The sequence below is a fragment of the Tursiops truncatus genome, chromosome X (assembly GCF_011762595.2).
Source record: "Tursiops truncatus isolate mTurTru1 chromosome X, mTurTru1.mat.Y, whole genome shotgun sequence".
NCBI lineage: Eukaryota > Metazoa > Chordata > Mammalia > Artiodactyla > Delphinidae > Tursiops > Tursiops truncatus.
In genome coordinates, this window is record NC_047055.1 from 35077187 (window position 1) to 35095395 (window position 18209).

General features: G+C 49.3%; 1 protein-coding gene across 21 annotated transcripts in view; it reads right to left on the bottom strand.

Annotated features, from left to right (window-relative positions):
- The window catches only part of PAK3 (p21 (RAC1) activated kinase 3), a 285248-nt gene that overhangs the window by 114784 nt on the left and 152255 nt on the right, over window positions 1-18209 (bottom strand). For 3 of the 21 annotated variants that reach the window (XM_073799472.1, XM_073799455.1, XM_073799471.1), the window contains exons 1-6: window positions 7960-8214; window positions 6926-6991; window positions 6698-6807; window positions 5594-5900; window positions 4031-5327; window positions 1476-1623 (exon numbers count right to left, since the gene is read on the bottom strand). The exons of 1 other annotated variant lie outside the window; for it this stretch is intronic. The gene's annotated coding sequence lies outside the window, so the exon portion shown is untranslated. 17 more of the 21 variants (XM_073799463.1, XM_073799462.1, XM_073799461.1 and 14 more) reach the window with 17 other exon arrangements.

Consider the following 18209-nt stretch of genomic DNA (forward strand, 5'->3'; position numbering starts at 1 on the left):
CAACGATCAGAAAAAAATTTCTACCTTGCAGAGTTACTGTAGGATCAAACGGTCTCATGCAAGTAAAATGCCTAGCACAGTGCTGGCAACAGTGGACAATAAATACAAGTTATTATTGTGGCTGTCATGGAACACCCAGGAGAGACCCAGGGGCTTGCTTATTTTAGCCAGTTCTAGTTACCTTCTGTTGCTCAAGCTCTATAGAGGATCCCCTGCCAGAGCATCTCTGGAAAGCTGAATGCATCAATATCGGCAAGGCTGTAATTTCATACCTTCAATTTCACGGCCAAAACTCTGGAGCTTCCCCTCCATGAGATGGCATCACAGAAGCACCTGCCACTGAGCCGCAGTTTTCCTTTGTCCTGCAGGCCCAGGACAGGCTCAGTGTGAAAGGAAACTGCATTGTATATTCCTTGTTTGTTTTTTGTTTAGGTCTCTTTGTTTTTCTTGTTGGGTCTTTTTTTAAATGTTGGTTGTTTGGTTTTGACTTGGGCAATATGAGAGATGTCTCAGCAACCGACAAAAAGACAGAAGACCAGACAGGGAGACAGAGGGACGGTAAGATACAGATAGCTGGACAGCAGCATATAGCCACAGAAGGCCAGACAGAGACGACAACAGAGGAAGCTATCATGGCTGCCTGAGAGGAAAAGAGACAGGTAGAGGATCAGAGAGGCAGGCCAAGAAACCTGAAAGGAATGGACAGGAAGAGAGAGAGGCCCAAATGGGAAAGCTGTTAGGGAACTGCCAGACACTTGAGAGAGACTAGAGACCTGTGAAATCTGGTCCCTACTCCTGAAGACCTTACACAGTCCAGTTTACCTGCCAAGATGAAGACTCCAGAAATCATGCAAGAATTAGTTAAGGGAGCAGAGAAACAAGGGCTACGCTACATGCTACCGACTCGGGCGTCGTTGGAGAGCTGGGGGAGGAAATGCTCCCTGGTTGGGTGGTAAGACAGAGGGAATGTTCTGGAAGGTTTAAGTTAAGCCTGCCAGGCCCAGAAGCTGGGATGGATGGGATGGGGGTACACTTTGAATAGGAAGGTAAAGTTAAGGTTATGGGGCAGTAGAAATTACAGGAACCAATTGGTGAATTTGGGGCATGTGGCTGAAATGCCACTTCAATATCAGGAAAGCAAGAGGAAAGGAAATGACAGCTTGACGGGAAGCATGTCTGTGTTACACGAAAGCTCTTAGATGGAGCTTGACATTTGCAGAGGACTTGGCAATGACTGGTAGGTTGTTTCTCCTGCTCACTCCAGGATGTAGGTCAAGGTTGTCAATCCCATATTAGAGACGGGGGAACCAAGAGACCAAGCGCCGCTGCACAGTCCCCCAGAAAGTATGGCTGTGCCCTGAGGCCTGGCTGGTGAGGCCCAGGCAGGGTCTTTGACATAGGGAGCTCTGGTGGAAAGGTGGCATTCACCTGGATTTGGAGATCCCTAACTCCCTGCCCTGGAATCCATTACTCACCTCACACAGCCACCGCTGCAGGACCTCAGCACAGGTGGGTGCTGCCCATGAGAAGGGGCCGGGCTGCCTTCAGCTCCGACGGGCTCAGTGCTGGGCACACCAGCTGCCACAAGATGCAAGGACTCAGCTGCTCTTTCTTGGGGGAAACCTGCCGAGAGAAGCATTGTGGGGGGGCGGGAACCTCCTTCCCCACCTGCTACTACTCCATGCAACCCCCCAAATATCACACACACACTCACACACACACACACACACACTACAGAAAATCCCTTAAGAAGGTAGATAATCAGAGTCAAGAAGTGTAAAAAAAAAGCCTCGGTACATGGGAATCCGGAAAGGGCACTGAGCTGGGAGTTTCAAGTTGAAAACGGCTAGCACTTCACCACTCTGCATCTGCTTGCTGGTGAGTGGAAAAGACCTGCCCTAGTCACCCTGGACAAGTACTGAGAGCACTCAATCAAATGACAGACGTGAAATACCTGCATATTTACAGGAGGTGGTACAGTCCGGTGGACAGGAGGAAACTGCGAGATGGTGGCAAACCCTCACCCCCAAGTCTCCACCGCCATTTCCATTTCCCTCCTCAACAACCTCCTTCACTGGGTTGGTGGGCAGGCTTGGGGGAGCACTCTGAGGTCCCCTAATTTGCTATCATCTCACAGCTGCTGAGGGCCTCAGCCTCTGATCCTAATTGGAACTTTCCTCTACCTTCCGCCAATATCTGCCACAGGGATGTCTTCCGTAGTCTTCCCCAGATTTTCGGGGTGAATACATACTGGGGTTTTTAGGGGGTTACAATTTTCCCTATCTTCCCCAGAGAGGTTTCCATGTCCAACCACAAAGGAGACAGGGTCCCCCTTTTTTTTTTTTTTGCGGTACGCAGGCCTCTCACTGTTGTGGCCTCTCCCGTTGCAGAGCACAGGCTCCAGACGCGCAGGCTCAGCGGCCATGGCTCACGGGCCCAGCCGCTCCGCGGCATGTGGGATCTTCCCGGACCGGGGCACGAACCTGTGTCCCCTGCATCGGCAGGTGGACTCTCAATCACTGTGCCACCAGGGAAGCCCAGACAGGGTCCCTTTAACCCTTCCCTTTCCTGCCTTTCCCCACAATCACTTGAGCCTCTCAAGGAGGAGACTGATATTCCCTTGATAGGACCCCAAGCCTTGCAATCCTTCCTTCCTTGCCCCCTCTTTCCTCCATAGACTTTGTCCTCAAAGAAGAGCAGCACCTATGGGCTAACTTCCAATAGAGTCAGATCCAGGCTCGCACATGCTCTATTAGGGGATTCCAGAACACAGAGGGTCCTAATCCAAAGACATGGATGGATGGATGGGTAGCTAAAGCTGGAGAGAGTAAAACTGAAGCCTCAGGGAGCCAGGAAAAGCCCCGTTCTTCCCAATTCCCCTTTCTAGAAGAAAAAGACCAAGCCATCCTCCGGGTCTGCCAAGTTGCTGCTGGCAAGCCTCCAGAGCACGTCTGGCCCCCCAGGGCCCTGGCATCCCCTGCGAGCGTCCCACATGCACACTCCAAGCAGCCTTTCCAAATCCTACCCATTGCACCGCTGAGTGGTGTGCCACCCCCGCCCCCAAGGCATGAGCTCATCCTGCAAGGGCGTGGGGGGGGTGAGGGAGGGAGGGCTGCCGTAGCTCCAGAGAGGGGCGGGACTTGGGGAGGGCCCAAGAAGAAGGGCCGCAGGAAGGCCCCTGCGCATCCCCAGGTGGGGAGCGGCACCAGAGGACCTGGGGGAGTGGGGTGCTAGTGCACCAGCCAGTACTAACCAAGCAGCTCCAGGTTTCTGTGCAAGGTCAAGAGCTTTCCTTGACGTACCTCCACTTCCCCTCAGCTGCTTATTGCTTCCACAGCAGCCCGCTTTGAACCCACCAGCTGCACAGCTGGAGCCAATGCAGAAGCAACGGGCAGGACACGGAGCTCCACCTGGCGGCCGCACTCCTGTCACCCGTCTGGGGGTATGCTGTGGTGGAAGCGTGGGCATGTCTGTGTATTTGCGTGCCTGCACCGTGTCGTGCCTGTGCAGCTGTGTCTATATTGGCGTTGTGCGTGTGTATCATGGCAGTACCGTATTGCGTATGTGTGCCGTGGGTCTGCGATGTGTTACACGTGTATTCCATCTATCCCGTGCTTGGGGAACCTGTATCTAATCTATATTGTGTGTCATATGTCTACGCCACGTTGTGTGTCTGTATCTTCTCTGTGTTTATACTGCCCGTGTATGCACCTGTGGCTTAGCCTCCTACTGGAGGCTGGGGTAGAGATCAGTGCACCCCTCGTGCGCCTACCAGCACCCCAGCCTTGCTACATTCCGGCTTCCTGCCAGCATCTATCTGGGGACTAGGGCTGCCACCTCTTTGGTAGGGGAGGGGATCTGTGGACAACCATTCTCTCCACCACAGAGACTACCTGTCCCAGCACTGAAGAAAGCTGGGAATGTTCCAGAACCTTTTTCAGGCCCAAAGAAGGAAACTGGGCACTGGGGGTGAAATGGCTCCCTCTCTCAACTCCCAGCCCCAGATGGGCCTACAGGAAGTTGCAGCCACCTGAGTTTCAAAGTTGGAAGGACTGGAGCCCTTCTCCACAGGAAGGAGCTGCTGCACAGGGGGTTAAGCTCTGACCTTGGAGCTGGGCCACAGGATGTATCCGGAGCTCTGCCAAAGGTGTCCCCGTTGAGGTCACTAGAGGGCGCGATTGTGCTGATTGTTAGGGGTAGTGTCTCTAGAAAGTACAGAATTCCAAAACTTCCCCCTGGCTCAGAGAGGGAGGGGGTTGAGGAAGACAGAAGGAAAAGGATACAGACCCTAAGCCGGGCCTTTCCTTCACCCTCACCCCAAGCCCTTCTGTTTTGAGGCTGAGTTAGGGAGTCAGGGCCACTAACGCATGTCCGCCCCCCTCCAGGGTGTAAGATCTGTGTAAGAGCCCTACGGCGCTTTTCAGGGGCTTGGTTACAGGGGCAGATTCTCCACTTGCGCTTCTCTTTTCCTCCCTGTTCCCATTCCCATGAAATAAAAGTAAGGCCACCCTGCTGAAAGAGATGAAATGTGTGTAGTGGTTGTGGGTTTGTTTTGTACAGTTTTCCTCCAAATTAGAGGCACGCCAAAAAGTATGATTTAAAAGGGGTAAATTGGGGGGGCTCTCCTTTCGTGAATCTGTTTTTCATTACCAAGAATAAATGGACCCACTTCCTAAAATGTCACCACCATCTTAGAAACCACCTAGTCCAAACCCATCATTTGAAAGACAAGGAAATTGAGGCCCAGAGAGGGGCAGAAACACTCAGACCAGAACACTGGCTTCTGGACTCCCAAGGTTGGTTCCATCCCAGCTCCTGGTCCTCTAGTCCCTAAAAAACCTTCCTTCTCCAAATCCAGGACCCTCCCACCTCAGGGCAAAACCCTGGCCTCCATCTCCACTGTGTGGGCTCCAACACCGTCCTATTCCATCTCAGTGATCAGGCGCCCAGGCCTTTCCGTGATTTCCATTCCCCACCAGGAGACTGTTCATCTCTTTCCAGTCTTCAAGCTCCGCTTCCCCTCATTTTGCTTCGCGCCCGCAGACCCAGCTGTGGCCACGCCATCTTGCCCCTCCTCGCATCCCCCTGGGTGCAGCGCAGATTGCCCCAACCTGCAGATAATTGACCGACTGTGCAAATCAGACACGGATCCATCGCATTGTTTAACGTTTCCAATTAAACTCTGGGTTAGGCTGTATTAGTGACTCCAGTAATCACCGGGGATGTAAATGCAAACGCCTTCCAAAGTCGCGGAGCGCGGGAGGAAGCGACACATTCTGGGAGGAAATGGAAGCAGACTGCCAGACCCGAGGGTTCATCTGGTACCCCTAAATCAGATTTGAAATGTATGGCTGTCACTTGATCCGAGGCCCAGGTTTCACACCTGAAATGGAGGTCTCTGGCCCTGGGCGCACCGCGGCCTGCCCTTTCCCGCCCCCTGTCGGAGAAGCCGCGTAATGCTGAGCTGGCAGCCGAGTTCACCCCAAGGCCCTGCAGAGGGAACTGCCTAGCCTCTGGCCGGTGGCGAGCTTGGGGGACAACAGGGCAGCTGAAGCTTAAGCTGCAGCCTAGATGCCTCAGCAGCTTCACTTACCTTCTAGGGCAGTGGTTTTCGCCGTCCCCGGTCTGCACAGGGTCCCGGGGCCCCTGGGAAGGAGGGCTTTCTTTTTGAGCACAGGCAGAGATGCCCCCATGCCTGAAGCAGGGGCCCCAGACCTGGCCCTGGACCACCCTAGGTAAAAGCAGTCAACCTACCTGTCTCGGTCAGATTCGAAGCTCCCCCAGTCCGTTCTGGGGTCCTGGCCCCCCACTCCCTTCTCCTTACCCAGGAGGAAGACCCATTTGTAGAGGCTGCTGCTCATCGAGTTTCTTCTTCTTCCCTCGACCAAAGCTACTGGCTCCTGAAGGTTGGGTTTCACCAGTGAGAATGCTATTGATTCCCCAAGTACGGAGCAATTGTCCCCCTAAGTCTGGACTGAGCCACAGGTGCCCCAGCCACCCAAACTGCCCCCAGTTCACCAGGGAAATCGGGGCCTTTGGGCTCCTGGTAAGATGATGGCTTTTTTCTTCTCTCTCTCTTTGGCTTTGCTCCTATCTACTCCCCTGACCTTACCTACCTACTCTATCTGATTTCTAGATCTGATTTTTTTTTTTTTTTTGGCCTTGGCTATCCACTTTGACTTCATAGTAGCTTAGTCTCTGACCTCATAATAACAGAGTCTCTGATGAGGGCAGCACCTCCCAATCCCCGAAGTTATTCCTCATTTCCGTCTCTTGTCACGTCTGTCTGCTCCCTTCCCCCAAAAGACCTCAGAGCAACCTGTGGGAATGGTCAGCTACTTGGAACGTCCTTAGGGTGTTGTGGCCCCATGCCTGTACCTCTGTCACAGGCAAACCCCCTTTTTCTGTGAGGTCTCTCCTACAAGGTCCCCCCTGGCCTCGAGATTCGCAGCTGTTGGCTTTTACCCGCCCCCCCAGTCTCTGGCTATTTTGCCTCTTTCCCGGGGGGAGGAGGCTATGATATTTGTATCCAGAAACGGAGGCTTACATGGCTCTCTCCAAGCCCTGGCCTGTTAATCGCCCATTACCATATTAAGCCCCTTTGCCCAAAGGTGTCCCTGATTAAAGGCCTCAAGAACCAAATGACAGACCTGTCCAATTATAATTTTGCAGATGGCCCAGTGAAAACCACACTGACCTTTACACCTCGGTCATTCCAGAACAGGGCCACAGTGTTGTCACCGACAGGAATGGACTTCCTTCTGTTCCAACACCTCAGACAGCCATACAGTTGGCCTGGATTTGAGTCTGCAAAACCATGAGGGGAGCGAGACTAACATGGCTAAAGGCTTCCCTGCTGAAAACCATTTTTTAAAAATAGCACTGCAACCGCCCCCTTCATGCTTCCCAAAGCCAAGCCACTCACCCTTCTCTCCTTCGCTTCTACAGACCACAGCCCAGAACCCTCAAGTCCAGAGTCTGGCACTGGATTCTGGAAGGTGGGACCAAAAGAACAAGTGGAGCCTCTGGCTCCTTCCCTGCAGGCACCGCCCTCCCACCGCTCCCGCACTCCACCCCTCCACAACCACCGAGGGAAGGAGAACCTGCCAGAGCGAGAAATCAAAAAGGTCCAATCCCTCCGAAAGTGTGGCAGGAATCCTGCCAGAGCAAGAATCGAAAAGGTCCAGTCCCTCCGAAAGTGTGGCAGGAACCTTGCCAGAGCCAGTTCACGAACTGAGGGCAAGGCCCCCTGCAAGCTGACGGGGACAGGGAAGGGGGGCTGTGGACCTGATGACCCTGCTCCCCAAAGACAAAGGCCAACTGAGGGACCCTGGGTTTTCTAGGGACATTACTGCATCATTCTAGTCCTCACAGGAGAAGAAAAGAGTCCTCCTCTGGTTGTCCTACCCCACCAAAAAGGGGGAGGGGAATATAGAAAAATAAAAGAAAGGGGGGAAAGGCGCCCGTGTAAGAAAATCGTCACTTTTTCTGTTTGCTCCGGTTGGGCTGTTCCCCCTCCCCCGGACTTGCCGGGGCCGCGGCCACACCCCCTCGCCTTGCGGGGGTAGGGGGCTGCCGTCGCTGCTACAGTGGCTGGGGGAGGGAGGCGGGAAGATGGTATAAGACTTACAGCCTGACGTAGCTCCGGGGGCGGATTTAGCCTCAAGCGGCCCAGGCCCCAGTAAGCGAGTCTAGGGCTTGACCCACCGAAGGGGCCCTGGTCCTCCGGGAATGGCCCCGACACACCCACTTGTCCGCGTTCGCAAGCCGAGATCGTGTACACGGTGCGCCGGGTGTCAGGGCTCTGGGGGAGCCACGTAGGGGACTCGAGGCCGGGGCGCCACGACAGCGGGAGGGGGGTCCAGGCAGGCAGAAAATCTGCCCGGCCGGCTAAAAGCAGAGCCCAGCCGCCACCCCCTTCCCCAGAGCGAGCCGGGTGCCACCCATCGCGGGATTTACCTGCCACTGGTCCAGCCACCCCGTCCAGACCTTGCCTCTCCCTCCGAGCGCTCGGGCTGGCTGGCGGGGCTGGGGCGCCACAGCCCCGCGGCCGCAGCCGCAGCCCCGGGCTCGGCCCGCTCCCCACCCTCCCGGCTCTCCTCCCGGCCCCGCACACTCGCTCCGGGCCGGGGAAAGCTGCAGCCCCCCGCGCGAGACCCCAGACGGTCCGCCGCCCACAGCTGCACGCCCGCGGTCGAGCCCTGCTCGGCAACAGCTCCCTCGCCCTGCTCCGCTATGACGTCACCCGGGCTCTGCACCGCGCGGAGGCCAATCAGAGCCGGAGCAGAAAACTAAAATCACCCTGAGTGGGCTACTGGGGACCAATCTTTTGTTTCCAGGCAGGAAGCGCCGGGAAGGAAAAAAAAAATGAAGGGGAGGGAACAGGGAGAGGGAAAGGAAAAGGAGATGGAAACTTCTACACTGTCAGGGTTGTCTAGACAGAGGTGTGGCCCTCGAGAAAGAGGCGCACCTGACAGTGGGAGGGGAGGGCGGTTATTGAGTATATCTTCCTCAACTGCCCCCGCAGGAAGACTGGGATTTCAGATACATTTTCAGGGGAGGAAATCTGTCCAGCTACACAAGCACTTTTTACTGGGGGCAAATGGTTTGGATTTGGGACACCACCTGTCAGGCAAGCAGTTTACACCGATGGAGTCTCCAGAAACCACAGTAAACTGAGAGGCAGGTATGGCAATGGGGTTCAAAGAGGTGGCAATCTAGATAGGAAAACTACCTTTCTGCACATGAAACACACACTTTTAAAACAGCATTATAGGGGCTTCCCTGGTGGCGCAGTGATTAAGAATCCACCTGCCAATGCAGGGGACACTGGTTCGAGCCCTGGTCCGGGAAGATCCCACATGCTGCAGAGCAACTAAGCCTGTGAGCCACAACTACTGAGCCCGCGAGCCACAACTACAGAAGCCCGCGTGCCTAGAGCCGGTGCTCCGCAACAAGCCACCGCAATGAGAAGCCCGCGCACCGCAACAAAGAGTAGCCTCTGCTCACCGCAACCAGAGAAAGCCCACGCATAGCAACGAAGACCCAACGCAGCCAAAAAAATAAAAATAAAAACAGCATTATACAAAAAGAGAATGATTAATCTACTTCAAATACAATATATATGTGTGTATACACACACACACATATATATATAGTTATATTAACAATTGTTAAGATGTGGCTGTTTCTGTCCATCCTTTCCCTAAAACCTCCCATGGCATATCTTGTCTTTAAGAAAAAGTTCAAATTTTTGCCCATGTTGAAAGCCTTCTAAAATCTAACCTCAAATGTCGTCTCTTGGGCTTCCCTGGTGGCGCACTGATTGAGAGTCCGCCTGCCGATGCAAGGGACACGGGTTCGTGCCCCGGTCCGGAAGATCCCACATGCCGTGGAGCGGCTGGGCCCGTGAGCCATGGCCGCTGAGCCTGCGCATCCGGAGCCTGTGCTCCGCAACGGGGGAGGCCACAACAGTGAGAGGCCCGCGTATGGCAAAAAACCCACAAAACTGTCGTCTCTTGCTACTCCAAAATCCAAGCGCCCTAGGATTTGGCTAGATTATGTAAATTAGCGTAAACCCCAGCAAGGAGACAGTAAGCTGTCATCAAAAATGACCAAAAATGCAAAATAATAAGTACATTCGAATTATAATGATGTAAAATATGCCTACACACACACAAAAAAAATTAGAGATGAACATAAAATTATAATAGTTGGGTTAAAGAAGTAGAATTATTGGTGATTTTTCTTCTTCATTTTCAAACTTCTTTTTATAAAGATAAATGTGTCCTCACATAGTTAAATGGTCAAGATGGGTCATGACCCTCCCCAGTGCACTTCTATCCAATTTTCTCAACACTGCATAATATCCAGCAATCATTTTGCTGTAATGTCAACCAAAGAAGTTTCAAGACCAAGAGTGAACAAATACATCTGCCAGGGTCCTCTTAGGAAAAGTCACACAACAGGCCTCTAGATTCACCAGAGACAACATCTGGGGAAGTTGGAGATTGGGATTCCTCTTTGGACTAATTCATGTTAAATTCTGATGATATTGGGAATTGGGAAATGAATAATAACGACCCTTCAAGTCTACGACAAAGCAAGAAAGAGGGAGGCAAAGACTAAGTAAACCACGTACTCTTAAGACTTTTTAAAGAATCACTTTGCATTTTACTTTTTATTTTCCTTAATTAAAAAATATATTTATGTATACATGAGTATTACATGAATTTTGCAGAGCTGGGATTTGTGTCTAGATCTGAGTACAAAACCCATGCTCTTTCTAATATGATGTGTGGTATTACTGATTTTGTTAAAATACATATTTGCTTTAAAAAAAAATCTGAGTATACCAGCTTGATTTTTTTTTTAATCAGGCATTTTAAAAAGGCTTTTTTTTTGGTGTGGTTACTGTCTTCTAATGCAAAAACTCCCATCACCCTCCTCCTCAAATCCTTGATTAATAGGTTTAAATCAGGATGGTTCTGCTTCCAATGATTTTACAGATATCTTTTTTTTTTTTTCTTTTTTTTTGCGGTACGCGGGCCTCTCACTGTTGTGGCCTCTCCCGTTGCGGAGCACAGGCTCCGGACGCGCAGGCTCAGCGGCCATGGCTCACGGGCCCAGCCGCTCCGCGGCATGTGGGATCTTCCCGGATCGGGGCACGAACCTGTGTCCCCTGCATCGGCAGGCGGACTCTCAACCACTGCGCCACCGGGGAAGCCCCAGATATCTTTTAAATTAACTTCGGGGTTAAAAAAAAGCGCAACCCATCACACTGATTTTTATTTTTACATCGTGGTAAACGTAATCTAAAAATCACTGATATAAATGAATGTCATTTACTTAGTGTTACATCTCTGATTTGTAAAATGCGCTTCTCTGGGTTATTTTAAACAATAAGAACACTTAAAAAAAAAAGAAATAGAAAATATAACTGGATTTTCCTGGCTAATGATCTAACTTGAGTCTTCTAGGCTATTGACTTAAATTGTAATTAAAAGGTATTAGATTTCACTCTAATCCTCCCATATACCTCAGCTATACTTCAGAGCTATTTATGCAATCACCGCACATGGTTATTTAAACATTTCATGCGTGTATTTCTTCTCTCCCTGGTGATTATAGAAACTAGCACGGGGCCGAAATCCTATTAGGTGCTTGACAAGTTAAAGCATAGTGGTATCATAGAAAGAGGACTGGACCCAGGAGCGGGAATCAACACAAGGACTTCAGTCTTCCTGTGAAAAGGTGATAACCTACTTCATTCTTGATACCATACAGCAGCCTTCACTGCTGCTGGGGTTTGCTCTCCAGGAATATAGGATAACTGCATGGGACCTTGCGGGGAAACTGAAATGTCTTAAAGATTTCATCTGTGTTCATCAACTCCCTTCCCCAAGCTCATTGATTTAAGGATACAACAACACTACCATAATAACCTCTTTTTGTGTGTTTGTTTGTCTTTTGCGGTACGCGGGCCTCTCACTGCTGTGGCCTCTCCCGTTGCGGAGCACAGGCTCCGGACGCACAGGCTCAGCGGCCACGGCTCACGGGCCCAGCCGCTCCGCGGCACGTGGGATCTTCTCGGACCGGGGCACGAACCCGCGTTCCCTGCGTCGGCAGGCGGACTCTCAACCACTGCGCCACCAGGGAAGCCCCATAATAACCTCTTGGCACGTGTATCCTGCTCCTTAGGTTACACACCAGTTTTGTTTCTCCCCGTTTGATCCTCACAATAACCACGACAGTGTACTGTGGCAATTATGATGACCTGCATTTCACAGATGAGTGAATGGAGGTCTGGGGTTGAAAGTAGCCTGTTCAATGCCTCAGAGAGATGGTCCTAGAAATCAGGTCTCCCAACTGTCAGTTCTGTTCCTTCTACCACCCTACATGGCAACTTCAGTTGTATTTCTCCTTTGGCTCCCACCGATCCAGTCAGCCCTTTCAGTTGCAGGAGAAGTGAGATGGGGCTTGTAGCAACAGATGTAAACTAAAACGAATATCTTCAAACTGTTCCAGCCAAATCCCTGCTAAAGGGAACCCACCAGGCAAAAGCAGCCTGGATGTTCTGGCTCCCTCTCCACCCCTGCCTCGAGTCCCAAAGCCAGAAATGATTCCCAGTAGTCGACTCTGGGTCTCTGTGGCTCTCAGTCTTCACAGCTTTTGCTGCAACAGCTGAACTTAAAAAAAATCCTCCCTCCTGCTCTGAATACAAAAGAACCTGCCTTGCCAGCTAGCGCACAAGGCATTGGTTGGGCGCGCGGTGCCCACTCCGCTTTCATCTGGGCCTGCTCACTCTAACCTATTGTCATCACTGTAGTCAGGCCCTACTGGGCTCCTTCCCCTCCCTTCCACCTTCTACTCCAGTCATTAGGGGCTCCAGCTGTCCTGAAGGAGGCAACGTGGTGGGTATCCTGCAGGGCAAAGGTCTCATCCCACATCCCTTAAAACCAGAGGCTAGGGAAAGAGGGAAGCCCATGGCTAGGGAAACACCATGCTCGTGGGTCTTCAGAGTTCTGGCCAGGGAATCAGGAGAGCCAGACTGTAGTCTAGCCTCTGGCTAGGAAACCTTGGGCAAGATTCGAATTTCCCTCAGCTTTAAATTTCTCCTTTGAGAAACCTGTCCTGCCTGTCTCCCTGGACTCTTGTATGGAGGCAAATGGCTAATGGAATATGAGTGGTTTAAACAGATTTCAGAGCTACACACCTCCTTAATAGACTGGACGAATCCCCATTTACATATACTCCCTGTATAGTGGAACCTCGGGACTGGGTGGTGGTGGTGGGCACTCCTCACCTTCCCTCACTATAATTAGTGCCCGTTAGAGACCTGCCCTGTAGAATCTACCAGCTTTCAGAAGCCCGCAGCCTCTGCCCTCCTCCCCTCCACGAGGGAGTTAGCGAAAGAAAAGCAGAAGACAATTAAATGCAAGTGGCTGTGGATGAATTAATATGAGAATTAGGAAGTTCCTCTCCTCTGACTTGGTTTTAATTAGCCCCACTTCCATGGTCCTACATATCAAACCATATTATTTAATTGAGCTGATGCTCTGTTTTGCTCCTAAGTGGATCACATTATACATTCCTTCCCCACGCACTCCGATCAGGCACTGCCCGAACCTAAGTCAAACTGCAGAGTGAATTTGGAAAGTTGGTTTCATTGCTGTCTCCATTTTACTAGGGGAAAAGAGAGAGAATGAGAAAGTAGAGGACAAAATCTAGGGGACAAAGAACCAAGGAGAGAAATAGAAAACCAAATCTTAATTTTTTTTTTTTTTTGGACCGGCTGGACTATGATGTCATGCTTTCTCAGCTCACCTGTGATTGGCTGCTCAGTTCAGCATCTGCTGAGAGCTAAAGGCTGATTATTTGCCAGAGATACAGACCTTTCAGGGAAGCTTTGAATCATTGCTGGTTGTCGTGACAACCTGGGCAGTGTCTGCTCCTGATAACCACATAATGAGGTTGTCAGGAACAGAAGTGACCCCATCCCCACATCCAACCATCTGAAGTGGTGAGCAATAGAACATTTCTCTTAGGAGGCAAAGGGAAAAAAACCACCAGCAGGCGTGGTGGAGATCCCCTCAGGTCAGGTATGTCAGCCAAATCCTGGAGAAAATCTTCTTGAGGAGCTCCTCACCTAGCATCTGCAGGTTCCCATCTAAACCCCATTGTATTCACTATAATTCAGGGACCCAAGGAACAGGTGGTGGAGGGGTGAGGCATCTCTGCAAGCGTCCAGCAAAGCTGAACAGAGGGAAGTGAGAGTGGAATGCTAAATAGATTAGGGCAAGGTACATTACATCTCTTCAAAGGACACCATCATGGCATGGTTGAGGGCCAATCGAGGGCATATGTCAAAGATGGCAAGGCATGGCCGTACCCAGTCACCAAAGCCAGATACAAAGGGAGCTTGAAGAGGATGGGTTGTGTGCTTTTCTTCCTGATGCTTTCATTTCCCTGGAGGTCAACACCTCACTCTACATTATCTTGGGGCTCTGAATGTTCTCGAGAGGGAATATCAACTGCACCTTTGTGACACGTTATACATTCCTAGGACAATTTTATTAGCACCTACCAAGGACAAAGCACACAGCTAGGTGCTACAGATGCTACACAGACGAACCAAATCTGGACCATCTCCTCAAGGAACTTGGGATCTAGCTGGGGAGAAAAAATACAGACCCAAGTAACTGTGATACAAGACAGGTGTAGTAAGTACAATACTACGAGGAAAATCCAAAGTCCTCGATTTCAGAGAGGAGAGAATCACATCCAGACTGTTACATTGCAGCTCCAACCCATCTTTCCAGGTTCTTCTCCCACCAGTCCTCCTTTATACCCCAAGCATCAGCTCCATCAAACCAATATCTGTTTCCCTGATATGCCTTGACTTTCACACTTCTGTGCCTTTCCTCCTGCTCTTCCCTTTGCCTAGCATAGCTTTCTCTCTCCTTTCCCTACCTGGTGATATTTAACACGTATTTCCAGACCCTACTCAAATGGCATCTCTGTTGATGCACAAACGGTTCTGATATTTATAACCCCACAGGGATCTGTAACTGGTAGACATGGATGTTGATGGACATTACTCTTGGGTACCATCTTCAAATTCAGCGACATACAAGAGAACGTTGATATAACCAATTTTGGATTATTTGGGGGGAAGAGAATAGATAAAGTCACACTACTTTTAAAGAGGTCTTATTAAGATGATCAACACAAACACATCTTCTAGAACTGTTTTCAATTTTGAAAGAGTTTAAGGCTCACAAGAAGTTGCAGAAATAGTACAGAGAGTTCCCAGGTATCCGTCAATGAGTTTTCCCCAATATTTTGATACATTGTATTATTTTATTTTACACGGCCATAGTACATTGTCAAAATCCTGGACATTGACATTGATATAGTAATAACTGAAATAAAAGCCTTTTTCAATATTCACCAGTTTTACACGCACTCTCCCATTAGATAATTTACCAACTCAGCTGAAAAGTAGCAAAACCATTCATTGTAGATCTGAGTGTCAACTTTCTTTTCCCCCTCAGGCCCATCCCCTCTGAAAAAGCCCAAAATCTGAGAGTCAAAACTTCAATCAGCTTGGACTAAGAAAAAAGAGCCCTGCCATTAATCAGGCTGGGAGGACAGACAAATAAAGTCAGCTGCAAAGTTAACAGAAAACACTTTCTCCCAAGGTTACACAGCAGTTGTAAAATGCCATAATGACCTCCGTCTTCTTTGAGTGACTACTACTATTGATACTTTCTTGCCAGCGATGGCCCAGACCTGCTTTGCTATTCTCATGTATTACTGGGAATACCAATTACTAAGCCACCCTTGCTTCATGACAGTACCCAATTCCTACTCAACCCTCCTTCTCCTGATCCTGCGTCCGAAGCTGCAACCAATCCAGAAGTCATCCCTGCTTCCTTAGACCCTCCTCAGCATCCTTCAGTGGGAACCCAAACACTACAAAAGATGTTCCCTCCTCCCTCTTCTCAAGAGTGGCACCCTATGGTTCCTCTGCAATGCACTTCCTCAATGCATCAGGTCAATACATTTGACTTTGTCCAACTACAGTCTTGTCTCTGGTAGCCTTTGGCTGATTAAGCTTTAACGTAAATAACGCGATAACCAACCTATGGCTATCTGGAAGGCCCCGTGAATTACCAGGAGTTAGCCACATTTCCTTGAATCTACCTAGAGTCACACACTACACCTAAAACTGAGATTTACGTAGTAGGTGCCCAATAAATTCTCACTGAGTGGACATGGGATTGTCACATATCAGATTCGTTGGAATGGTACTGGACCCAGGGGACAAAAGCCCAGAGAAACAGTATTGCATAGAAGTTCAACATGCAGACTCTGAAATTAATCTGCTGATATTCAAATTCCAGATTCACTATTTAACAGCTTTGAGACCCTGGCAACTTATTGAGCCTTTCTGAACCTCAATTTTCTCATCTGTGAAATGGGGATCTAATAGCACCTCCTTCTTAGGGTAACTGGGAAGATTAAATATAGATTAAATGCATGTAAGGTGGGAAAGCTTTAGGGTAGTGGGTCCCAATTTGCTGCACTTGGAATCATCTGGTGATCTTCACAAAATGCTGGTGCCTACGCCCGCCCAGAGATTCTGATTCAATTGTTTGGCATGAATCTGGGCATTAGGGTTTTTAAAAGTCTTACACTCTAATCTCCTCTGATTCTAATGTGCAGTAACGTTTGGGAAGCACTACATTCAGGATTTCATTACTTAAGGATTATCTTTCCTCCTTAGGTTAGTGGGTAACCTCTCGCCATCTCTCTCAGGGCCAGGAAGTAGAATTGGGGAATTTTCCCAAAGGGCAGGCAGGCATTTAAGTTTGATTCTCCCTCAGGCTTTACCCAGCTTTTTCCTGCAATCCCCACCCCAACTGCCAGATGGTTTGTTCGACTTGGAAAAAAAAAACACAGCCCTTTTCTTCCACGTGCAGAACAAAGTGATGAAGACTCTGAATATTGGGATCAAACTGCAGCTGTATTCATCTTTGTTTTTTTTTATTTTTTTACATCTTTATTGGAGTATAATTGCCTTACAATGGCATGTTAGTTTCTGCTTTATAACAAAGTGTTTGTCTCCTCTTTCCCCCTTCCCAAATACAGCTCAGTCACACTTCAAATCAAGCGGTCTCAAGTGTGACTTTAAAAACAAAGTTAAGGGAATTCCCTGGTGGTCCAGCGGTTAGGACTCCATGCTTCCACTGCAGGGGGCACGGGTTCGATCCGTGGTTGGGGAACTAAGATCCCACATGCCGTAACATGGCCAAAAAATAAATAAATAAAAATAAAGTTAGAATTGAAAAAAAAAGTTAATACGTGCACGCAGGATTGGCTGGCCGTCACAGACGTGGTTGATAGATGCAGATCTCCCTGTGCCGTTGTCCCATCTAGGTATGCACCTGTTGATCCTCATAACCAATCCTTATTTTGTTATAATCCAGGAACTGGCTACGTTCAATGCTCTCCGGTGTTCACTTGACCAGGTCACTTGTTGGGGAAGGGACATCCGAAACAGCTTGCCCCTCCGCCCCTTTGAATCAAGCAAGCTAATACCTTCCCTACCCAGTAAATAATAAATATGAATTAACTGATGAACTTTAAAGGTCAGTTAAAAAGTGAAGTTTAAAATATGTTCATGTTGATTTTTTACAAGTGGTTCACCACCTCCCCTCCTTATTCATTCCGGCGGCTAATATGGAAAATTTAACGAATTCTGACATGCCAGGCTCAAGTTTACTGCCAAAAAGGAAAGGGGGCAGGTTGCTAGGCGAATTAATACTATAAACATAGGAAAGTGACAGCCTGCTATGGGAGTATGCTAACACGCAGGTTTTAAGCACCACTTTGACTGCACTTTGCATTCAAATGACCAGTATGCTAATTACAGTCCTTATCTGTTTGTTCAAGGCCTTAAGAGTCTTGGAAGCTCAGAGCACAGACCCCAGCCAGCAGTTGGACTGCACGTTTGTGGAAATAATAACATGGCATTTCTTTAAACATATTTTCAAATTCAAGCTTCTTACAAGTCGAGATTGGCTTTTCCCCCATTCAGGGAATTAGTGAGGCTTAACTGTGTTCACTATGGTGCCGGCCCACACAAACCCCTGCTAACAAAGGCTCTGACTCTTCCTTGAGCACTGCTGCTCGGGGCAGATTTCCATGGTAATTTGCTGGTTTTCTTTTGAAAGACGTGGGGCGTCTTTGGAAACGGGAGGAGGGTGTACTTTCTCACTAATCTTGGGATCGTCTTTGACCCTTTTTAATTTTCACCACCCATGTAAGGCGAGAAAGACTCTTAACCCGGCTTTTTGTAATTTAAAAAGCAAACTGCCCCCTCATTCTGTTCTTGAGAGGGAGGTAGAGAGACAGAGCATCACTCTCCCTCTACTCTAGTTGAAATTATCAGACATTTATCAAAGCTACATTGGGGGTGGGGAGCTGAGGATTTATCACCCTTCCCCCCAGGCTCTATTTGGATTTGATCTAGACTCCCCATAACAGCAGCCTCAAATAATAAATTTATTTATTTTTTTTACTATATTCCACTTTTTTAAAAAGCCTGTCCCACACACACAACACACACACACATGTTGACATCTGAGTCATCTCTCTAGAGTTTGAGACAATGATCCATGGACATGACAGGTCTGTCCTAA